This window comes from Haemaphysalis longicornis, unplaced genomic scaffold (assembly GCF_048455015.1).
Source record: "Haemaphysalis longicornis isolate Haplotype H1 unplaced genomic scaffold, Haemaphysalis longicornis Haplotype H1 scaffold_12, whole genome shotgun sequence".
Taxonomy (NCBI): Eukaryota; Metazoa; Arthropoda; class Arachnida; order Ixodida; family Ixodidae; genus Haemaphysalis; species Haemaphysalis longicornis.
The window spans coordinates 46869422-46894942 of record NW_027526225.1 but is presented as its reverse complement, the minus strand read 5'-3'; the positions used below and the strand labels follow the sequence as shown (position 1 = coordinate 46894942).

Below are 25521 nucleotides of genomic sequence, written 5' to 3'. Positions count from 1 at the left end.
GTACCGCCACTTCGTGCATCCAGAAGCGTCCGGGGGCCATTTTGTTTCTGCCACCACTCCAGCGTCCACGCAGCAGAGAGAGAGAGAGAGAGAGTAGGGGCGCCCAGAAACAAAATGGCTGCGCCCACATGCGAACAAACATCACGTGGTGTCGACCGACCAATGAAAATCCTGGCGGCACATAACAACGACAGAAAAGAATGCCGACACTCTAAAAGCCTTTATTTAGTGAAGCTACCTGCTCCTTTCGCTGCAAATGTCGTCGAAGGACGATAGTCTTCTGTGGCCCCTGACCCTCTCCTTCCTCCCCGCCCACCTCTCATGCTCCTCTCCCTCGCGGTTTGCACCTTCCCCAATCAACACAGTGGAGATCCGCTATTATAAATTCAATTTTTGCGCGTTTCCCTGCTCGCGCGCCATCTAATGGAACGTTTTGTTATCGCCGTCACGAGGTCTAATCTCGCCGCATGCCGAGTTTGTGTTTCCGGGTAAATTTATTTTGTGAAGACATATTTTTGATCTGCTGTCGCAAAAATTCATGCGCCACCTATTTTTATTTAAAACAACTGAAAATACCATGTCGGTATGGATGTCATGCCTCAAATATGCCTATGTTTTTTTTGTTTTTTGTTTTTTTTTTGCTGAGTTGTGTTGGCAAGTATGAAGCGTGTTGCCCGATTTGGGGGTTTGGAAAAGTTTTGCCTATATAAATTTCTCTTTCAAGGTTTCATTTTATCTTTTGGCCGGGTGGCTGAAACGAGGGGCAGACAGACAGAGACAAAAAGACGAAAAGACCAAAGTGCAAGTAGCCGCCAAAAAACTGTCGTCTCTAAAAATTAAATAAGAGAGGAATGTGTACTGCCAGCTTTGAAGGGAAAAGAAACTCGTACTTCCACCTTTTGGAGAAATAAAAAAAAAAATCTGTACCCTCGGCGGGATTCGAACCCGCAATCCCCGGTTTAGGAGACCGATGCCTTATCCGTTAGGCCACGAGGGCGGCCGGCACAACGCTCTGCAAAATCGCTGCAGCGCAACGCTGAAATATTAAGGTTGCGCACGCCTTTACGTGCATTCGGTAGCAAATGATGCACTTGTGGCCACGAAGGATGGGACATGATTTGGGGGAGCAGTTATAAGGAGTAGAAAATTATAGGGCTTGCCTCCAAACAATATCTGCCGCCTGTACAGGGCGGTGCAATTTTGTTGAGATATTTAAAGACGCATAAACAGACGAACGAAGGAGGTGTATACCTAAAACGTTTATTAAGTGAGAATTAAAAAAAAATGGCTTAAAAGGGAAGCTTTCCCCTATGCAACCTCAGTCAAAGTCAAAGCCCGAAATCCCAACTTCTGCGAGCGTGCCCGAATGGCACAATGGGATAGACGTCGGCTTCATAACGCGGGGGACGCAGGCTCTATTGCGACCCCGGTAAGCGTTTTTTAAGTGCAGAGCACTTTAGCGGGCCGGCATGTCGTCTCAGCTCGTCCGTGGTCACTAGATAGACCCCGCAGTCACGCGTCGTCATACACTTAGTCAGAGGCTTCGAAAAGACACCCGCTTACCCATCGTTGAGCCTTCCGGCCAAAAGATAAGAGGAAAATTAAACAAGAGGTTTATATAGGCAGAACCGTTCAAAACTCCCGGAAACGCTGACAGTGGTCATATATATGTCCCCGTTAGTTAGCGCAAAGAAAACTGCAGGTACGTTTGAGGCAAAATATCTGTATTTAACCGGCACTCCCCACGTCCATTTAGTTATGAATTCTCTTGGGTTTGTTTTTACGATAGTAAGCGAAAGAAGTGATCACGGAAGAAAAAAAACAACGCGTTAAAAATGGCACAGAAAGGCTCCGGGACGTATGAGATGAAAGCAAGCACAAAAAGACTAGGACTCCAGCTCGTGCTCTTTCAGGAAAAACAAGAAACAAAAATAAATAAAAGGGTGTGAGCTGTCCCAGCAGAAGGCGCGAGAGCGCTGCAAAGGCGGGAAATTCAATTGCACTGAACAAATATCTGTTCAATTCACCGAGTTCAATACACTGCCTTCCCGCCGACACATCGATTCACTAAGTTTTTTTTTTCAACGCGTCGTTCCTTCTGCGCATCGTTTATCCACTTCCGAGTGTATCACCCTGGCCAAGCCTTCGACAACAAGAAGCAGTAACCCCCTGAACGTTTCCCCTTATCACCCACGCATCAACACTTTTAAAGGAGCCATGAAGAGAAAATACATCTTCGTTTAATTTGAAAGAACTAGGATTCAGTATCTCATTCAGCTCCATTACAGCCACAAAAGATGTTTTTTAACGAAAAAAAAGCAAGAAGTATTTAAAACTTTCAAATTTCGCGCCACAGTGACGTGTTATGAGCAAGAATAACGTCATACGGGCCAACAATAAAACAAAATTTTAAGTGCGTTAACTGCACGTTAGCATTCAAGTGATGTAGTCAAATGGAACTAGAGGCCCCATTACAGACGTCCAGTCATGTGTAGTCGCGACAGCTCAGTTAGGCGGCCGCCAATCGCACAAACAAGGTTCCGTGACGTTATAGAAAAGTTGCTAGAAATTGGCTAGGGGGTCGCGACTGCTTCACACGTTTTCTTTAATATCTCCGTTATCTGTTCGAAGAATTGCGATGATATTGGTATCATTGTTATCGGGACTAAGCAGTCTTTCTAATAAACCCAACTTGTATTTTGTCTTCATGGCTCCTTTAAGTTTAGATTTTTTCCCCGCACCATAGAAGCATGGACCGTCCGTTCCCTCCAATCACAGAAATTTTTGGCAGCACTTGAAAAGGACTAATCTATGCCTTGTTAATAATATTTTGTGTTTTGTTTGTTGTTGCAAACTTTGTGCACCAGTGCGTAGGCGTAAAAACATGTTATTTGTAGGGCATGTCGATGTGCGCACGGTACACTTGTCTTTCGTGTGCTATACATGCACTCGCAATATGTACACATATGACCTCAGCCATTTTAAGTTTTCTTTACTGTCGCGTTCATTCCGCGTCGTGCTCTGCCTGAGTGGCAAATAGTCTGCACATTTTATTCATGTATGGCTGTATCCTAATTTTCCTAATTCGATATTTTGTACCTACCCCCCCTACTGCAATAGCCCCAAAGGGGCTGCAGTATGTTCCGATAAATAAATAAATAAATAAATAAATAAATAAATAAATAAATAAATAAAAGAGAGGACTAAAAAAATTCGCCAGAAATTCAGATAATTATCTACTAATGCGTGGCATTCTTATGTCGCTTGTCTTATTTATTTATTTATTTATTTGTGGAATACTGCAGGCCAAAAAGGCCCAAGCAGGAGGGGCACAAACACAACTACAAGATCAGTACATGAGTGACACAGCTTGACTAAAATACATCTGCGTAAGAGGATAGCGAGTAGAAGAAAAACATCACAACAAAAAAAAAAAGGAAGCAATAATCTGAGAGGCAATAAAAATGTGAGATTTACAGACAATTTTTTTTTTTTTGCTTTTCTAAATACTGTCCGACAAATTATCCCCATTTACACTATTATAACGATTCGAAGTGGAACATTCGCGAAATCTACTATATTGCGGAAATGCAGGGCGTTATACGCTTTGCCATTTTGCGTAATTGCGTAATATTCTTATTATTTTTTCGTTTTTCATAATTTCGTTCGACCAATTATCTCCATTTACGCTGTTATAACGATTACAGATGGAAATTTCGGAAAATCTGCATTGTTGTGGAAATGCAGGTCGCTATACGGTTAGCCTTTTCCCGTAATTATTTTATATTTTTCTTATTTTTTTAGTTTTTCAAAATTTTGTTCGACCAATTATCTCCATTTACGCTATAAAAACAATTACAGGTGCAACTTTTGCAAAATATGCATTATTATTTGTGCGTTACACGTTTTGCCATTTTCCGTAATTGTTAATATTTGTTTATGTTTTACTTTTTCAAAACTTCGTGCGACCAATTAGCTCCATTTACGTTATCATAACGATTACGTTTGGAACTTTCCCAAAATCTGCATTATTGTGGAAATGCAGGGCGGTACACGTTTCGCCATTTACCGTAATGATTTCGTATATATTTGTTTATTTTTTTTTAGTTTTTCAAAATTTTGTGCGACACTTATCTCCATTTACGCTACTATAGCGATTACAGGTGCAGCTTCAGCGATATCTTCATCTTTGTGGAAATGCAGCGAGTTACACGGTCCTGGCTGTGGGAGTACTCGGCAAAGAATGCTACGCATTAAAAAAATGAAGGACGCTCGCACTAACCCGTTAGACTTGAAGGTAGAGAAGCTGTACAAGTGTTGCCACGATTACGGAAAACGCTCGAGTTTTTTTTAGCCAATCTTGGCCAATCTTCCTAAGTGGGTATCCTTGGCTTGACAAACGTGCGCCGGGGACGCTGGGCGGTAGCCGCGAGGCGCGCACACACAATCGCTCAGCACTTTCTTTGTTTTTTAACTGGCGGTCGGTCTCCGCAATCTTGGCCAATCTGTCTAATTGTGTATGCTTGGCTTGACAAACGTGCGGAGGGGACGCTGGGCGGTAGCCGCGAGTCCTTGCACTCACGTGCGCACGCTCGTAAATTTCTTGGTATTTTAACTGCGGACGCGAAAAAATTACGATTCGCTAAACATCGTCGATGTCAAAACTATTTTACGATTTGCTAAAAAATTACGACTTGCTAAACAGCTTTGCTGTTAATAACGAGGCGAAGAGCGAGATGGGTGGTAGCAAAGAGCGGAGAACGGCGCCACAGCCCATTATGGCGAATCACTGATCCGCACTTCTGACAGCTTTCACGTTGGGTGGAGCTGCTTTAATTTTTTTGTTAGGGCGCTTGATGTGCCTTTCTGGAAAGCCATGGTCATGATTCCTGCAGTGCGTCTTGGTTACACGAAACCGCCATCCGTTAGACGAAGAAAGCTTCGCTTTAAAATTTTCGCCCTGCAAATGCGGACGATCACTGGAGCTGTGTGAAGGTCATCCACTTATCCCTGGACGACTCGCACAATTCGAGGTCGCCACATCAGCGTTGTCAGGAAAGTTTTACGTTCACACTTCGCGGCATGTATGTTACCAACCACCCTCGCAGGGTGATGGCTTTGCGAACGTCACCCCACACGGCACACTTGAATCCAAGATGGCTTCGCGTGCGGCCCCTTGTCTCGACTTCGCGGCATCCTTCTTCTTGTGCGTGCATGCGGGCGTACGTGGGCGTGTTCATTGAACGCATTGAAGACAATCTGCCTGTAGTGAAAAAAATGGCAGCATCTCCACTCCGTGGACGATGTCGAGGGTGCGGAGTACGGCGAGTCGAAATGACATCCAAGTTGCGCCCCGAGTGACATCCGATTTGCGCCCTGACCGTCATTCGTTCTGAGCCGTGAGTTGCACCTTGATTATTCCCTAAAGGAAACTGCAACTCACGGCTCAAATGGAATTTCGCTTGATTTTCGCTTGATGGTGGTGTGCGCGCGGATGGACGCGGACGGATATTGGGAGATCCTAAGGTACTCCGCACCGTTATAGGCGAGGGAGTAAGCCGTTTGACTCTCGGGTACTAACTCACGGTCGTAGCCCAACGGGTAAGACGACTGACACTAACTCTGTCTGGTCTATTAGTCACAGGCTCGAATCTTGCTGGTGCCTGTGTGAATTTTTGCGATTGTAAATACTATGCGCACAGAAGCAGACGGACATTGTGCGGTCCTAAGGTACTCCGCACCTAAAAAAAAAAGCGATGGAGACCGGGAGGCACGGCTGCTCGAAACGGGGATGAAAGATTTAATGACGGAGTGAGTTCACATGTTTGTGATGATGATGATTTGCGCGTATTTAGCGGGAGATTTAACGCCGATGGTTACGTTGTATGGGTCATAGCTTTACTAGTACTAGCGGCTTCCATGACGGCTAGGGTTGTGCCCGTATGTGTCGCACGGCTCTGTCTGTGCGCATGGCTACACAGCAGTGCTTCGACTCCATAGAAGTGGGCTACGGAAAGGCAGGGTACGTCTCAGCTGAAAGTAACAACAGCGAGTGGTGCGGGACAGGCGGGGGTCTGCAGTAGAAAGAGTGGTGTGCTTCTTCTGGGCTGTATACGAAAATGGGCATTAGTGACTAGTGATGTCACTGCGCGAAAATACGTCAAACGCTTGTTTACACCACCGCTGCACAGAAGCGTACGTGCATTGCGTCGGTACCCTTCGACGACATTAAAGGGGCCGTGAAAACAAAGTTATAATTCGGTTCAATAAAAATACTGCTTTTTTCCGATAACAATGATGTCACTTCTATCGCTAACTTCAAAGAAGGAATCGAGATATTACAAAAATCATACGAAGCCCCGGTGACTTCTCAGTCGCTTTCCTGTGATTTCTTTAGCAAGCCTCAAGTTTTGTTACATCGCATCCCGTTAATGCCAACATGCAGCTAGCAAACTTCCTGATAACTATGTTTTCAGTGCCCACTCATATTGCGTCACTCCTGCACTTATTATGTAGCTGTTGGGCGAACTTTTAGTTTTTCAGCGTTTTCTCGTTAAGGAAACCTTTCTCGTAACTGAACTGTAGCTCAGTGAGTTACTAAAGGCTTTTTTTTTTTTCAAACTGAACGCGGTTACAGTTTGCCATCATGGCCCGCTATCAAAATGATTGCGTCTTCACCTTTTTTAGCAACATATGCGACAGGGTTCACGTCCCATGTTCGCAATGCCCTTGAAGAATTAGGGCGATAAAGAAGCCTCAACAATTTTAATCAAGGCGACTGCTTTTTGATGTCCTCTGACTTCTGGGACACTTAGGTGCGCTCCTTCGGTGAGTATTCCCAATCCTAATCCTAATCCTAATGTCTTCCTGATTCCAAAAGTAATCTGCAAGCAGTAGCAGGAAAAAAAGAGAGGGAGGGCACTTTCTTGGAAGGCCAAGAGATGACGCGGAGCGCCAAAAAAGTTCACAAAATGGTGGAAAGCAGAGTTTGAAACAACTGAAGTTAAATGGAAGAGCCACCCCGCAATGCATTATGCAGATGCCGGTACACACCCCGAGCGTGTGCAATATCCTGCTGCTTTTGCACCTTCGTCAAACGGTGTTCGCCTTGCCAGTGAAAAAGAACGTCTACGGCGCACCGCGCGCGCTCTCATACCCCCGCGTGGTACGGATCTCCCTCGCGGGTTGTCTGGCCAAGATGAGGTCCTGCTCAGACGTCTTCGCCTGTTAATCGCCCTCACGCCGGCTGTGATGAGGTCCTGGCCACCACAATACCATGCCCCGTTTAACTCCACGTGCCCCTTTTGCCCCGCTCCTGTTGACCAGGCCACAGCAGGGCATTTGGTGTGGAGTTGTCCTGTCCTGCGTAGTCACATCGCCACCTGCGGCCCGCGCACCGCACGTTGGCCAGATTTCATGGCGTGGATACAAGGTCCTCATCATGGCCCCCTGCTCCTATTCCTTCGGGAATCCGGAGTGTATCTGTATATATAGTTTCTCCTTATGCTGAATAGTGAACTTCCGCAATAAAAAAACTGAAGGTAAGTCTGTAGTTGCCCAAGTTGATCGACGTATTTGGCATGCTTGTTTCAAACTCGCGCTTCTTTACGCCGTCCTAGTTTTCTGCGCCCTCCGCAACTCGACGCTTACGTAAGTGTGGCCCAATTACAAGCAGACGTTCTTCGAGACACGCCGACGTTTGTTAGCGTATATCGCAACGGGTTCGGCAGTTGAAGACGTCGGGACACGTGCGCTTACGTATAGCGAGCTCATTCTCAGACGACGTCTGAGAAATACTGAGGGCGTCGTCGGTACCAAAGCGAGTCGACCTTGACACGCAATCGACGCTTTCTGCGTAAGGCGAGCGCTCATTTGGTCACCTTGGTGGTTGCTGCAGACGACAAAGATGGAAGACGTGCGTTCGGGAACTCGCACAAAAAATGAGAAAAACGAACAGAGAGAGCGTTTTGAGCCATTACTACCAAACAACTAACAAGCAAGCCTGTCTTTATCTGAAGGATAGCTAAAGAGTTGCGCTTTTCTGACAGGAGGTGTTTTGAAACGCTCCGTCCCTCGCGGAAGCACGACTACCGCTAGGGTTGTCATCCTGTCCAGAAGCCAGAAGAGAGGCAGCGGTAATTTACGACCGCTACTGGGCAGCAGTCCGGCCGTCGTCTGCTACGTAACGTTGGCACCTTCGGCCGCTCAACGCCTTGACGCCTCGGACCACTTTCTTGCTTGTTCTGTTTCCCCACCTGAGGAGGCTTCGCAACCCAGAGTAGCAGACGAAATGAACCCGACCCCACTCTGTCGTCTGCTTCTCCTTCCGCACATTCATTTTTTTTTCTTTGTTTCAATTGTTCGGCCGCTTCTGTAGCAGACGATCTTTTTGCACAGCGAGTGGATCTGAGAGTTGGCTGTCTGCTTTCGGACTTCGTCGAAGACAGATGACCACACGAAGGCGCCGTGTGCTATTTTGAATCCTTGAAGACTGTAGGAATTTGCTTTCTTTAGCTTCCTTCTTTAGAACCTTCGCATGGAGCGTGGCTTTACTTTTAAACTGCTCGACGATTACGTGGTGTCTGCGTCCAAATGTGGGGTTTACGTCATCCCTGGGCTCCTCTCTCATGGTTTTTTTTTTTTTTTTTCGGAATGCCTTGGCCCCCTGTCGGCTCTTCCCCCTGTTAGCGACCATCTTTCAACCTTCAGCGTTTCGCTACTCTGCGGAGAATCAAGTCTCCTGGCTGGAGCTTCTCCATTTGTTTTTTTTTCTCTACAAACGCGGAAGCCAAGAAAAATGTATGCCTAGTCATCCTAAAAAAACTAAAGACTAGGCATCCCAGGCTCCTGTGTTCAAACAGGAAAAACAAAGTACACACAACGCATACGGAGTCAGACAAGATTTATCGGTAAAGGCAGCGTCCTCTTTTCGTCGTTTGCCTTTCTCCGCGTCCGCAGCTTTGTTCTCCGCGCTTCGCCCGTTTGCTCGGTTTTCACTACGTTTCGTTTGTTATTATACCTGTATTCTTTAACAACCACTTTGTTTTTTTAAGAGCAGGGTTTTTTACGCGCGCCCTTGAAGCATCCGTGCCTCTTGGAAGCAGTCCATGGCTTTGCTTATGCCCTTCCTTATTTCGGAACTGAGCTGGTTCCGACTCAGTGGCGCTTCCACAGAGGCTCCTCGAGTCATCTGCAACAACAAGAGCAAACAGAAGGGCAAGCTCTCAGTGCAAACCGGCGCTACACTGTAAATCTCTCGACGCCCGGAAGAGCGGTAGTTCCGTTGCTTGGTTGATTCCTGCTTTCCCAGTAGCCTTGAATCTTCCCGAACTGTACCTGCATGAAGTCTGAAACAGGGGCTTCAGGGTGAGCGCTAATAATAAAGTTTTCGCTTGAAGTTGTTTCCGTGGTTGGTACCAAAAAAGTCTGAATGTCGGCCGCAAGTTTGTTCCTGTTTCCCCTGCTTGCCAAAGAATGCGAGGAGCTCCCCACAAAAAAACTAGAGCCCTTTTTCGAAAGAATGATGATGATGATGATGATTTAGCTTGAATGGCGCAAGGCCGAATATAGGCATTGATCGCCAAATATATAGTTATTTGCTGACAGGGGGGGGGGGGGGGGGGGTAGGGTACGTACTAAAATCTGTCAGTGAAAATAAAAGTTACGCGAGCTAATAGGCAATGACGATGACTGGTGTACAGCGCCTGGAAGACTATGAGTGGTTTGTAATGACGTGTAGAAATTTGATGTCTCTCGAAGACTTAAATACGTGATTGACAGAAAACATGGGATCATTGCGGCTATGAAGTAAGATGGTTGAAGTGGAATTCGTTGTGTGTACAGCTCTGGAAAGTTTTTCCGTCGTATTGTGGCAAGAGTTTTGCAATAAAAGAGGATGTGAATTACGGATAGGCCTTTTCCACACCTGCTACATAGTGGTCTTGGTATTGGTCTATTTATAACCTCACTAAGTCAACTGCAGTGTGTCTGTTGTGTGATTCGGTTGTCTGTCGTCCAAAGTGTGGTTTTATTATAGGCGTTGTTTGTTGTCTGTCTCTTCACTCAACTGTGTTTACGAAGTTGTTGTTTGATGTGTGGCTTTAGGTCAGTGTAGGGTACCGTTGTTTATGTACACTGTGTTTCAATGTGCAGCAATTGCGGCCATTTCTTCTGCCAACTCGTTTCCGCCGATTCCAGAGTGGTCCGGTACCCAGCACACAGTATTTTACAAAACTTGAAGCATATGCGGAAAAACAAAGACTCTCCTAAAAACAAGATTGACGTTCTAAAAACAAGATTGACGATGTGGTTTTTCGAAGACTTTCTGGATGCCGACGCGGGTACCGCACTCACCGAATCTGGGTAGATAATGAATTTAAAATTTTATGTTCGAGAATATGATTCACAACATGAAAAATGCCGGAAGCCTCCGCAATGAAAATGCTTGTATGTATACATCTATTGTTCTACATTAATCAGTTGGATCCATGTGCCGCACAGAACACACTGGAGAAAGTTCTTGACGCGTCGCTATAAATTCTGCACGGGGACATTTTTCCTGTAGAAACGAAAAATACTGCAGAACAGCACTTCCTGGCACTCGGATTGTATTAGTTTTCACTAAGGACAAGTCGAACGACACAGAGCGGTGTTGCCCCGTTACTAAAAGATCAGTGAAAGATGTCGTGAAGGTGTCAAAAAAGGAGATGCTATGTTCCGACGCCTTATCACTCGCACTGTGCGAGAAAGGAGCAGAAATGAATGGACGATTTAACAATATCTGGGCTGTGGATGCCCCAAAAGCGACTGATTTAAGGGATCGTGGGTCATTGCTGAAATTTTAGAGGCCTATAACAAGTCAACTTACGTTCTGGAAGAAAAGTGGATAAAACGCGAAGCTTTCTCCGATACAAATGCAATCAGCCAAAGCCATAATCTACGACAACGCTGTGCTAACGGAATGTGGTGTTAAGATTTTGTATCTATTAGTTCTGGATTGGGTCATCTAAATGTGCTGGTTCGATCAGCTCGGCGTTTTCGTTGTTTTGGGCTTCCAATTGATTAACCGGACTGGGTAAACGTTTGCTTACAAGTCTTCTCTGCGTTATTAGGCGGCGCCCCACCGGGATCTTGCACCACGTGCTAGAGCTTCCGACGGGGTTCACAAGGGGTGGTATCCTTGGTCAAGGGATCCAACGGTTTCTGCTGCTTTGTGTGCCCGCTGAATCAGACCATTCTGGTCTTCCCAGCAGTCGCTGTCCAGCAGTGCCTCCCATTGTTCCGCAATAGGGTTTTTCATTTTGTGGGCAGCCGCTGTGCTTCGGCATTCCCATATGGTATAGAAGAGGGTGTGGTTTTCATTGCACAATGGGGACGCGTCTGCACATCGAGTCGGGTAAATCTTGCTCAGTGTGTTTCATTTAGCCTCTGGTATGATCAAATGCCGCCTGTTAGACTGTTAGATAATGCTCATCATCATCATCGCTCAACCGTACGAGGCTTCACTGCATTCGTCAACTCCAATAAAACCCGTTATGCATGCAAATACAGCCTATTCTTTATTCGGCGCGTGATTGCATGGTGTGCCCTTTGTGGAAACCCACTGTGTAAAGTTGTCTTTTCTGCAGTGCGTTTTCGCGTAACGTCGCCATCAGTGAACATAGAAAGCTTCGCTTTAGAACATACTACTCCGTGATATTACCGGCCTCATCTGCGACGTCTTGAACTGCGCTCTACAGTGTCCACCAGGAGCGGAATTCCGGGTTTTGTCCATTTTTGCTCATTTCAAAGTGCCCACTTCTAACGAGCCGTGATTGGCTGAAAGCAGACGACACAGATATGAGCCAAGTCAAGTAAGGTGGGGCGTTGTTTTTTACGTAGTGGTGGTGATTGTCAAAAAAAAGGGGGGGGGGGGTTGCAACCGGAATTAAGCCACGCCTGGAAACGGACACGAAATGGATCCACTGTTGAAACCGACAAGACTCAGAATACCACCCCCGCGCTGACTGGTGGGCGGTTGTAAAGCAAGGCAGCAGTGCACGTAATATACAGAACTGAGGAAGGAAACCGAGACGGCGGTCTACAGGGGCCATGAAGACAAAATACAAGTTTAGTCCATTGAAAAGACTTATTTGCACCTATAACAATGATACCAATTTTATCCCAAACTTCAAACAAATAATTGAGTCGTTAAAGAGAACAGATGAAGCAGCGGCGACTCCCCGGCCATTTTCCGGCGGCTTCTCTATGACGTCACGGCATCTTGTTTGTGCTATTGGAGTTCGCCGACCTAACGCACCACCCGCCAAGAGACCTAATTGGGCATTATGTTGGGGCCTATAGTACAGTTTGGTCGAATCACTTCATTAGTTGCGTGCAGTTAGCACACTGCTGCATGAATGGTTGATGATTGATTTTGTGGTTTAACGCGCCCAAGCAACGCAGGCGATGAGGCGCGCCATAGTGGAGGGCTCCGGATTCATTTTTGACCACCTGGGGATCTTTAACATGCGCCGAAATCTCGCACACACGGGCGCTTTTGCTCTTTGCCTCCCTCAGAAAAGTGGCCGCCCCGGCCGGGAATTAAACCCGCGTCCTCGTGCTCAGCAGCGCAACGCCTTAGCCACTGACCACTGGCCACGCTGGAACACTCGATCGTAGGAAGGATTCGGCCACGCTGGAACACTCGATCGTACGAGCGCTCTGTGGGGTTTGGCCGAGTTTTTGAGTGGTTTTGTGCTTGTTTGAGGTTAAGAGGCTTTGATTTTCAGCCTTGAAGGGTTTTTGTTTTCTTGTGAGTTAGTGTATTGGTGAGGGAGATGTCTTTCAACTCCCCCGGTCAGGGTTCCTCGCCCTGGTCGGCATTCCTCCCCATGCAGGACCTGTCTGTGGAGGCATTTCTCAACGGAGGAGTGCGGAACATCCCCGTGGCCCTGGTTCCATCAAACGGGGGCGAAATTCGGCGCAATAATCCGAAGGCCATTCAGGTGGACCTGCAAGGGGTGACTCCGCATTTCAGGAAGATCTCGGAGGTGAGACCGTTCGGCAGGGGTGGCATACTCGTCCGGTCGTCTGACGAGGCCTGCGTCATGGATATTCTAGCCTGTACTCAGTTCTCCTCAGTGCCGGTGAGAGCGTTTATTCCTCCTCACCTTGCATGCTCGAAAGGTATTGTGAGGCGAGTTAGCAAGGACTTGAGTCCACCGGAGGTGCTGAATAGTTTCGCAGCGGCGGGTGCCATTTCGGTCTTCCGGTGCAGCAGAACAGTCAACGACAGAAAGATGCCAACGGAATCCGTCATCGTGACTTTTGCGGGAATCACCTGCCCCTCGGAGATTAAGGCATGGCCTTTGCTGTTCCCGGTGGAACCCCTTCAGCCACGGCCATTCCAATGCCACAAATGCTGGAGATACGGCCATAGCATCAAAGGCTGCAAATCGAACTCCCGGTGTGTGTCGTGTGGAGGAGCTCATGCTGCCTCCGAGTGCCAAGCAGCTGAACCCCGATGTTGCCTTTGCCAGGGATCGCACCCGGCTGATTACTCCAACTGTCCGACTCGTGCTCAGGAAACCAGTGTGTTGGAAATCATAGAGAAGAGAAGGTGCTCACGTGGGGAAGCTGTAGCGGCGGTCAAAGAAAGGGCGCGTGGTTATGCTACTGTGGCCTCCCGCCAGGACTCTGTCAGCGAGCAGTCCATTTCCAGCATGATCAATGCTTCGGTAGTGAACTCCATGACTACCATTGTACAGCCGCTTATAGGGTCTCTGTCCGAGTGCATGAGTCAAATCCAAGCCATGACTCAGAAAATGGCAGACTTTTTGCAAATGTTCTCAGCGATTTCCTCCGGCTCTCAGCTTCAACCTGCAGGAATTGGCCCCATTGTAGGTGCCGTAAGTGGGAAACCACCTTCACTGAATAATGCTGACTTAGCAGAAGCAGCACCTCCCTCAGCATCGGCTCTTCTAGCCCCATTGCCACCTTCGGCATCGCTGCCGGGCGCCACTCGGGTCTCCCCGCCTACTCCTCTTGTAAACATGCCATCCACTTCTGATGATAATGCAGCATTCACTGATCTAGGACAATTTCCTGTGTCCCAAGAAATGTCGTCCGCTTGTTTTGAGGACTCGGATGAGATGGAGGTAGGCCAGTCCTCCCCACTGGCCCAAAAGCGCAGGCTCTCCCCCACTGATGGGGAGGTAAGCAAAGATTCCAAACCAAAGAATACCAAAAATCCAAAAAGTTCCGTGCAGTCTCCCAATCAGCCGCACGACATACTACAACAGGCTATATCATCGGCGCAGCTTGGCAATCAATGACAAGTATACGAGTACTCCAATGGAATTGCCGCTCTGTTTTCTCTGCTTCTCCTGATCTTAATTGGCTTGTGTCTCAATACCACCCTGACGTTATCCTACTTCAAGAAACTTGGCTTTCTCCCCAGAAATCATTTTTTATTCCAAATTTCCGCTCGTTTCGTTTGGACAGGCAAGGTAGAGGTGGAGGGTTATTGATTTTAGTATCGCAAAAATTCTGCCATAGTGCACACATGTCATTTGTTTCTCTGTCATCTGAGAGTGAAATTCTTGCAGTTGACTTTGAATTACCAGGAAATGTTTCATTCTCCCTTGTAAATGCATACTTTCCATATGGGGTGACATCGACTGGTTCACTGGATGCAGCTTTGGCGGCTTGTAAAAATCATGTCATATTAGCAGGGGATTTCAATTCTCATCATGTGGACTGGGGATATCGTACCGATGCTTGCGGGAGGCGTTTATGGGGGTGGATTAGCGACCACTCTCTCTCCTGTGAGAACTCAAAAGCGGCTACATGCCTGCGCGGCCAGAGTAAGTCGGTATTGGACTTGACTTTTGCGAAGCCGGGTCTTGTTGCTGCGTGGTCTACGGCAGACTGTGCTACATCTAGTGACCACATCCCCGTGGTTTTTGATATTCGCGCAAGGAAACACGTTACCCGTACGAAGCACTCCTTTGTGAATATGAATCGGTATGAAAATCTAATGCGTTCAGCATTAGCTTCGTTACCAACTCAAGAAATTGACGCTCGTGCCCAGGAGCTTATATCAGTAATTCAGGATTCGGCCACTCGAGCTAAATTTACGATTTCTTCGGTTAAAGGGAAGCCAAGCAGTCCTTGGTGGAATGAGGAATGTACGAGGGATTTCCGTCGAAGACAAGCAGCGTGGAAAAAGATACAGTATAACCAGTGTCCCGAAAATTGGAGCAATTTTAAGTATTTTCGCGCTGTGTTCAAACGTACTGTTGCACGGGCAAAAGAGATATATAACACAAGCCGCTTCTCTTTCCTCTCGAAAACTAGTAATAGGCGTGCGCTCTTCTCGTTCTTGCGGATTAGAAAAAACGGCCACAGCTCACCAAACCTTGATTCCTTCATGCACACGCCAACAGCCTTAAAAATTCTTCTTGATCAGTTGGCTGTAGGACTGCTGGCTCGTTTCACTTCCCTCTACCCGGTACTGGCCCCACCGGCTCATGGCCCCCCTGTCCTGGGCCCGGCTCCTCTTAACTTTGAAGAGGTTACGAAGGCAGAGTTATACGATGTGTTACAGCGTGTATCCGATGCAGCACCAGGCCCAGATGGTATTACTGTCCCAATGATAAAGATGGTGTTTACGGAGTCGCCTGAAGACCTCCTGCATATTGTGAACCACTCTCTGCGCGCTTCCTGGGTGCCTCTCGATTGGCGTCTGTCGAAAGTTGTTCCCTTGCCTAAAAAACCTGGGTTAGGTCTTTCATTGGATAACATTAGGCCGATAAGCTTAACGTCTAATCTTGTAAAAATTGTTGAGAGGGTTTTATTGGCCAGAATCGAAAAGTTTTTAAATAGTGCTAACATTTTGAGTCTTCGACAGGTGGGCTTCAGGCCAGGCTGCTCGATATGGTCGGCGCACATAGACCTAGAGAGCCGCCTTCATCTGGCTCGTCGTTCCAAAGAGGCCGCAGCGCTTGTGACATTGGATGTGGCCAAAGCTTATGATTGCGTGGAACATGGCATACTTTTAGAAAAGATGCATCGATTATGTTTTCCTGAATATATTACTTCGTGGGTTAGGATGTTTTTAACCGGTCGCAAATTCTTTATTGCTCAGAGCGGCGTTACCTCCTCACATTACAATCAAACGCGAGGCTTACCTCAAGGATCCGTTCTTTCTCCGGTTTTATTTAATGTCTTACTCAGCGAGGTTCCCGTTATTGCGGGCGTACAGTCGTACTTGTATGCTGACGACCTGGCGTTTTTTAGCTCTTCAAGCAATGTACATGTCTTGTTTCAGTCACTGCAGCTTTATATGTCGACCTTAGAGTCATGGCTGGATGGCCTCTACCTATCCCTAAATGTCGACAAGTGTGCACTCTTGGCATTCCCAGTGAAAGACCCAGTTTCGATTGATCTGACATACAGACAGAAATCAATACCGCAGGTTACCTCTCTGAAATATCTACGAGTGTTGTATGAGAGCACTCTGAATTGGCGTCCTCACATTGACTTCATTGCGGTGAAAGGGGGGAGAGCGGTTTCCGTGTTGAAGAGATATTGTAATAAGAAATCGGGTATGCGCAGAGACGTCCTCCTTATGCTCTATCGCATGTACGTGCGCCCTATTCTGGAATTCGGCTGTATCCTTTTTTCTAGTTATCCGTTCTACAAGCTCCGACCATTGATTACATTAGAAAGGCAAGCTTTGCGATTGTGTTTGGGATTGCCAAGGTACGTCCCCATTCGGGTATTGTACTGGGAGGCTCGAATCCTTCCTCTGATATCTCGTTTCAAGGTGTTGACAGTAGAAGCATACCTTCGTGCAATGGAATTGCCTATATCACGATCGCAAATGGTTTTTGTACACTCCCCAGCGTCCTTTTTTGCCCAATCATGGCCCATGTACAAGCGTCCACAGGTAGTGTTCGTCCAGTCTTTGCTCGCCCCTTTAAATATCAACATATTATCTGTACCTACGTTTGAATATCGCACTGCGAGTGTGGACATTGACTTCGTCAACATTTTTCCCTCCAATGCCAAATGCTTTCCGGAGAGAACGATATCTGGCCTTTTAGAAAACTACCTAGAAGAGTTCCCGACACATGTGGTTATAGCCACAGATGCTTCTGTCCGAGACAAAAAAGCTGGTGTAGGTATCTTTTCACCTGCGCTTGACTGGGCATTTCCTCTTCGTCTTCCGAATTTCACGTCAATATATTTGGCAGAATTTTTGGGAATCGCGCTCGCTCTTCGAAAGCTCAGCGAAGAGCATTCCCAGGTGATCATTGTGACAGATTCTTTTTCGGTTTGCTCCGCTTTATCTTCCCCAACAGTTTCTCCACTTCGCCGATCGCTGTCGATGCTTATACCAGTACATGTCAGGGAAATCCGGCTGGTCTGGGTCCCAGGGCACAGAGGAGTTGAACTTAACGAAACTGCTGATTACCTGGCAGGAGTAGCACTGAATGGTCCTCTCGTTGATACTGTGCCCCCGGTAGCCTATGTTGTTGGAACTAGGTTTCGAAGGTACAGTTCACTGGACAGCTTCCCACCAGACAGCATCGCTGGCTGCCCAGACATTGAGCATCTCCGGTACTCTTGGAAGTGTGACTTTGCGCAGTCTCGGCTGTGCGAGGTCACACTGACTTGCTTGCGATGTCGAACACCTAATTTGAATTTTTACCTGCACCGTGCACGCATAGCGCCATCGGCCACCTGCAGCTTCTGTCAAGAGGAGGAAACACTTGACCACTTCCTGTTGTCTTGCCGGCGGTTCTCTTCCCTCCGAAATCGTTACCTGGAGGCTCCCCTCCGGCGCCTGGGTCTCGCCTTGTCGGTGCCTAATTTATTGTCATTTGGGGCAGTCGGGCTTGGTCGGTGCAACGGGGATGTTTTTCGCGCTCTTCACTCATTTATTGCCGAAACAGGTCGCTTGCCTTGTTAATCAATAGCTTCAACCCATTTTTAATCGTTTATTGAAATACCTGTTGGTACAGTAGTATTGAATTTCTTTTGGTTCCAAAATTGTTAGCATCACTGTACCCTATTTTCCCTTCGTTTGAAACTAATTACTAAGCTTCTTTAGCAGTGAAATCACAATAAGACTTGGCCAATCCCCCAGAGTGGGTACGCGCCATTCTCGTTCCGGATCCAACCAACCAACCAACCAACCCCGGCGGGTTGCATGAATGCTTGCAGGTTTTTTCCTCTTCTTCTTCTTCGTGTTCGAACGGCCACATGTTCACGCCGCTCTGCAAATTGTTTGGTTTCTTCCGTGCCAACGCTTCCCTTGACGCCAGTTTTGGGATTCAAACACCGATTTCATCCTCCCGCACCCCTGGACAGCGTTAATTCGGCGACGGCAAGTCTCTTTTCTCGCCTTTTGGCCCATTTTCTCATCTACGTGCGCTAAGCCTAACGTGACCCCGGGGCGCCCATATAGCGGCGGCCAGGGCGCGAGCCCTTTCGCCTTCTTCGAGCACCTGTCCTAACGCCGGCTTTCTCCCCACGAAGATGGGCGACGATTGGGTCACAGTCTCCTACAGACGAGAGAAAGATGCCACCAGCTCTACAATCATCGCAAAGTTAACCGACGGAACCGACTTAGAATCTGTCCCACGCGGACTTCTCGCCAATGCTGTCATGAATGCTGCGGGACTGAACTCAGCGGAACGACGTGACACCTACTTCAAACCTCGCCCCAGACAAAACCTGACGGTGATCGACACCTACCGCAAGTCCGCCAAGGATAAAATTCTAGCCATCAAGCAAGTGTCTCTAGAGGACGGTGCACATCCGTTTTCGGCTTACACAGCCACGCCGGAGAACTCTTGCAAGGGTGTCGTACATGGAATCTCCGCTGAAACAACCGAACAAGAGCTTCGGCAACACCTGGAATCAGAACAAACCCGCATTCTGTTCGCCCGTCCCATGGGTCGGTCCAACACCATCCTTGTGACATTTGAAGGCCTAAGGATGCCCCACTACGTGCTATTTCACCGTACCGCCATGCGCTGCTATCCTCATCGCCCAAGAAGCATACTATGCCTGAATTGCATGGTTATCGGACACAAATCCGAAGTATGTCCCAAAAAAGGCATTACTGTCACCTGTCCCAACTGCGGAGGCATCTTTGCAGCCAACCCGGGGCTGGAGGTGGCCCACTCTTGCGAGACACGCTGCTACAACTGCAACGGTGAACATCCTGCTACAGACCCCGACTGCAAAGCGAGAACTGCCGCGGACGAGAATGCAAGAAGACTGGCAAACACACGTCGAAAGCGCCTTATCGCCGCTAATAATGCCCGCGAAATAGAAGATAAACCAGCCCGGACTCATGAATTTTTGAGAAAATGGCTCAAGCATCCCCCGGACTCACGGTGAAGAAGTCCTAGCCTTTCGCGCAGGAACGCAAAGCACGACGCACAAGAACCTCGCCTGCCACGACGTGTCCAACTGCAGCAGCCACCAGGAGGTGCAGTCAGCGGTAACTTCCAAAGAACTGCAGTTGATCAACCGGTTAGACCCCCCCGAGGTGCCTCATCTGAAACAAGCCGAGAGACGAACACTTGTGGAGCATCCAAAGAAAATACGGGTACCCCCCACCAGACCATCACTGTGACAACGGCGCCGCAGAGGTTGCGAGAAGCGGGTGCCGGATCTGAGGTGAGCGAGCCACTCCGTCCTTACTCCCCTCCCCTACAGGGCAACAACCAAAACAAGCGGACCACACACATCACACCAATAACAGCCACCAAAACATACAAGCAAGCATTAGGACTAGACACAAACTCGCACCCCCTATTAACGAATGAGCCAGTCCAAGAAACCGACGAATGAGTACCGCCACCCATTCAAATGGAAACTGATGCATCGAGCGGATCGCCCGTCCCCCCCATAAGCGATGTTTTCACCATGCTCCAAGAACTACGCTCGGAAATGAACGCTGTAAAAGAGGAGCAGTTGCGCACAGTTGAGGCAATTATAGAGGCAACCCATCGTCGCCTAATCGAGACTACAATAGACACCATTGCACTGCGCGTAATAGATACTGTAGTCGCCAGGCTCTCCGAACGTTTCGAAGAACGCATAAGTGACATTGAGGCCCGTATAGGTATCATGCCTAAGAGACGAGCCGTTGAATCGTCTGCGCCAGAAGCCAGTCACTCACCCAATGATGAGTGACCAGGACTGTGCCACCGATACACAGCAAAGCGCGCAAGAAACTACGCCCACGACAACAGCAAGTCCTGCCATAATCAGAGGTTCCCACCCGAATGATCTCGCAGTACCACGACAGCCCCTCCCTAGACCAACCCTGACCATACTGCAATGGAACTGCCGCGGCCTCAAGCGTAAAAGGAATCTGCTGGCAAAATATCTGGATACATTAAAGAAAAAACCACAGATTATACTCCTGCAAGAAACAAGGGGGGAATTTGGAATCTCAGGTTACGAAACCTTCTCCCAGAAGAGTATCGTACAAAAGACGCGGAAAGGCAATCGGGAAGAAAAAAGCGCCCCCACAATGTGTGTCACGCTGGTACACAAATCACTGGCAGCCATTCAGCACGACTCAACGCACTGCAACAACGAAAGACAAGAACATGTCACCGTAGAAGTACACCCGGGATTTTCAGATCGACATGTAATCCTAGTTAACGCATATTGGCTCCCAGGAGGATCGCATCACAGCCCCAAGAATTGGCTTCATGGGTTGCTACAGAAGCATAGAGACAAAGACGTAGTCATTGCAGGAGATTTTAACAGCCCGCACGTAGCATGCTACGTGCGGGCTGTTAAAATCTCCTGCAATCTCCTGTTAAATCTCCTGTTAAAATCTCCTACACCTCAACATCAAAATCCGGGCGACTCTTGGAACATGCCATGGAACAGCACCAAATGACTCTTACAAATGACCTAATGCTGCCCACCAGGTACGGGAACAGTGTGCAGAGAGACTCTAATCCCGATCTTACCTGGCACAAGGGACAGGGAGAAATCTCATGGAGCAACACTTTAGAAACTTTAGGCAGCGATCACTGCGTACTTCTTGCGGATTTAGACCTGGGAACGACAGCAAAGAGGAATACGGCCAAAATAAAACACACTGACTGGGATAAATTCCGAGAGGCCATAGGAAACGCACAGACAGTGAACATTCCCTTGTGCGACTGGACCCAACTGGTCCTAGAGGCTCAAGAAAAGCACACTACGACTTGCCCTGCTGAATTCAAGGAGGCCGTTCCAGACCGGCACTTGTTAAACCTTCTCGCAAAGCAAAAGAAACTAAAGAAGAAGTGGAGCAGGAATAAAAGAGACAAACAACTAAAAAAGATCGTGCAAAACATTACAGAGGATATGGTGCGCTACGCAAATGAACTGGCCTCGAAACAGTGGATGGATTTTTGCCACACTAAAATCAACAGATCACTAGACACGAAGCAAGCGTGGCAAATCCTGCGCAGCTTGCTGGGACAAGCCAGGCCTAGGCACACAACGAAGAAGATCCAGATGGCCATGGGGCTTTCAGACGAAGACTTCGCTAAGGAGTTCCACCGAACGATACACCCCGACAGCTACAAGCCAGAAACTCTAGCCGATTACATTCCTGGTCCTGGGGAATCATTGGAGGAAGGTATCAACGCACCGTTCTCCAGGCAAGAATTGGACAACTGTTTAAGTAATATAAAGAAAAACACGGCACCGGGAAAGGACCGAATCACATACAAACTTATCAAAAATTTGCCAGAAAACGCTATGAATGAACTACTTCGGTACATAAACGAAGCGTGGATATCCGGCGTTCTTCCCAAAGAATGGAAAGAGACAATAATGACACCCATACCAAAACCGGGGAAACAACCCAATCGCCTTGAGCATCTCCGCCCAATATCACTAACGTCATGCTGTGGCAAACTCGCGGAGATGATGATTCTAGAGCGCCTTACGTGGATGATAAACATCAAGGCAGTGCTGCACCAAGACATGACAGGATTTAGGCGGCACGTGTCGACTCAAGACTGCATGCTCCGCCTCAAGCACGATATTTACGACTCCCCCAGCAGTGCACAACTAAGGACAATTGTAGCGCTCGATATCTACAAGGCATTCGACAACGCAAGTCATAAAGCCATCTTAGAAAAGCTCCAAAGTATACAATGCGGTGAGCGATTATATAATTACATACGGAACTTTTTAAGCGACAGAACAACGGAGGTCCTTGTAGACGGCCGCTTGGTAGGCCCTTTCAAACCAAGTAAAGGAGTGCCGCAAGGCTCTATTCTTTCCCCGACTCTTTTTAACATAGTCCTCAAAGACCTGCCCGCCAAACTAGACCCCATCACCGACGTTCACTTCAACATATATGCTGATGATCTGACTTTGTGGTGCTGTCAGGGTTCCCCCGGGCACCAGGAGCACCAACTACAGTAAGCGATTGATGTCGTCACCGCATACATGAAAGACGTTGGTCTCAGCTGCTCCCCCTCTAAGACCGAATACATCGTCGTGGAAAATGGTCCAGCCGCCCGCTCTGACCATAACCGCAATTTAATCAAATTAACACTAGACGGCACAAACATAGCAAGGAAAGAAGAAATTCGAGTGCTCGGCTTTTGGCTTCACCAACAAGGCAAAGCGGACACTTCGGTTAAAAAAATCACGACACAGATCAATCAGATCACGCACATGATGAAACGGATTTCAAGGAAGCGACATGGGGTAAAAGAACATGAACTACTACGAATTTTCGAGGCGTTCATCATTCCGCGCATTATGTACGCAGCCCCTTACATGCGGCTAACACGCACTCAGATAGAAAAATTAGAAACGCAACTGCGCAAACCTATTCGTGTTGCCTTGGGACTCCCGAATTACACCCCACTACATGAGATTCGACGAATGGGAGTTCACACTCCAATATCACTCCGCATAGACATCCACAAAGAAGCGCAAGAGTCTCGGCTGCGCGCCTCTAGACAGGGACGAGCTATACTCCGTTCCCTAGGGGCACAAATCGAGGAACCAGAAGGCTACATTACAGAACGCCCTCCTTGGGAACACCTGCCAAGGCTGACTGTACATCCTATCCCCCGCCACATGAGTGTGGAAAACGACCACGAGCGCAGAGCCAACAGAGCGCGTGCCACCCGCCATTTAGTGGCGCAGAAGATAGACCAGGGTTACACTCTGGTCTACACCGACGCCGCCGTATCAGACGACGGTATAGTTGCTACCGCCGCGTACTACGGGAACGGACAAAGTACTCGTCGCTTCCTAGGAATTAGTGATCCCGGTCATGCCGAAGCGTTAGCCATAGCAGATGCCATCACGAACTTCACCGGCCGACGGAAACTGCTTATACTGACTGACAGCCAGGATGCAATCCGCCTCTTCTGCCGCAATAAAATAGCCACGCACATTCGCAACATTCTCGAAGTGCATCTAACCTCCCAACCAGAGCTTTCGGTTGAACTCCGCTGGATCCCAGGTCATCAAGGGATACCAGGAAATGTGGCGGCTCACCAACTCGCGCGCGAAACTCTCTTCCGCGAGTCTGAGCCTCCAATTGCGCTGCCGGAGGAATACGACCGCCACACCAGCCGCGTCGAAGAAAGACAAGCCAGGCACCAAAAGTTGGTAGACCTTCGCACCGATCAAGACACACACTGCGTTCCTCCCATCTCTTGGCCGCGATCGAAGACAAGTTGCATCCGCCGAGCTCAAGCAGGTGTCCTACGCACCCCACATATCATGCACTACATAGAAAATAAACCTGGCCACCCTAGCTGCCCACGCTGCGGTCACGGGTACCCTAACAACCAGCACTACATGTGGGACTGCTTAGAGATTACACAGACAAGAAACATATACACAGACTCCCTATCCCCTACTCCTGGCACTTGGGCGGAGTGGCTTGACACCCCAGAGGATCCCCAAAAACAACTCAAACTCGCTCTCCGCAAGCGGACGAAAAGCGCCGGCCGGTACGCGCCCTCAGTCCGACAATTGACCACCTCCTCATTACGACTGACAGAAGAGGAGCACTGGGAGGCCCTCCTCCAACACATTGAGGCAGTTCTTGGGGGCGACTGGTAACAGCAGCTCCTTCCCCCAGCAACGCAGAAGCCTTTATAGAAGGGCAAATAAAGATGTTTTCCTCTCTCTCTCTCTCCCAGTCCGCTTTTCACCTGTGCAAGAACAATGACGTAAATAAAACTGTTTGATTGATTGATTGATTGATTGATTGATTGATTGATTGATTGATTGATTGATTGATTGATTGATTGATTGATTGATAATTATATTTTTACCGTTCCCTCTATTAAATCACCATTGTCTCTATTGCGTGACGGCTGAAGTAATGTATTGGGACATTTGAAATTTTTTAATAGTTCTGTTTTTTTCTTTCACGTAAAAAACGTCTTCTGTGGCTAAAACGGAGCTGTGTCAATTACCAAAGTTTATATTCCGTCCAAAGTGGACGGTGTTGTCTTCTGCTTTCATTGGCCCTTTGATAAACTAAGTAAGCGATTCCGCTCCGTTTGGTTGCCGTGTAGTTTGACAGGTGCATTTATTCTCGCCGAAACCGCCCTCTACAAGCAACAGTCTGATTATGTTGACGGCTCGCGAACAATCAAAAATGTCGGACGGCCGCCGGACGCAGCCTGCAGTGGTCGCAGGGAGGAGACGTGCGCGTGCGGCCGTCTCGCTTCACCCTGGCCCAGTTCCGAGCCTTCGCGAGAAGAGCGAACAGCTGGCGTGCCGTAAATGGGCCGCACGGGTGATGCGTCCGTAGGCCGGACCTGTCCGAAGTGCAGCTGGACGACTCGAGTGAATAGCGGGAGCGTATACACTGATCAGCGGGGGTTGGCTTACAAACACCGCTGTTCTTGAAGCCGAACGTGTTTAATTAAATATAAACCACCATTGACAGAAAATTTAACCGAACCGAGGATATTCTGGGATATGATCCTTGTTCTTGTTTATATATTTATTCTTGACCGACAACCCTTAGACGCGGTGTTGTACACAATGTTTTGTAGAAGAAGAAGAAGAAGAAGAAGACTTTATTTTTCAGCAGACGTTTTTACAATCCCTGCTGAAGGGGCAGGAGCTAAAGGCATTGAGTGCCTGACGAGGGCTCCTGACCCTCTGGAGTCCACAACAGAGGAGTTCACAGTAGAGGACATGTTCAAATCAAATATGCGTGCTTAGCAATAAGATCCAGCAATACAGAGAAAAAAAATAAGTAAATCGTGAAAAATACAAAAAATCGTACATTTCCTATAATGAGAATCACAAGTTATACAATATACATAGAACTTTTTTCTTCAATACCTGTTGCCAGCAGATACAATACAACACGAAATGTTTCCTTACTGATTGTTCCTCATGTCTATGAAAAAATCACGTCTTCACACAGTACAGTTTAAATTCTTTAGAGTGAGACACGCCTAGTGATTGTCATATCTCACTTTCTTTTCTATAAACATCACCTTGGTT

At 47.9% G+C, this 25521-nt stretch overlaps 1 non-coding gene across 1 annotated transcript; it reads right to left on the bottom strand.

Annotated features, from left to right (window-relative positions):
• Nucleotides 1-924: 924 nt before the first annotated feature.
• Trnar-ccu (transfer RNA arginine (anticodon CCU)) lies at nucleotides 925-997 on the bottom strand. Its single transcript has one exon. It is a non-coding gene; the product is annotated as a tRNA-Arg (tRNA).
• Between the last annotated feature and the right edge of the window lie 24524 nt (nucleotides 998-25521).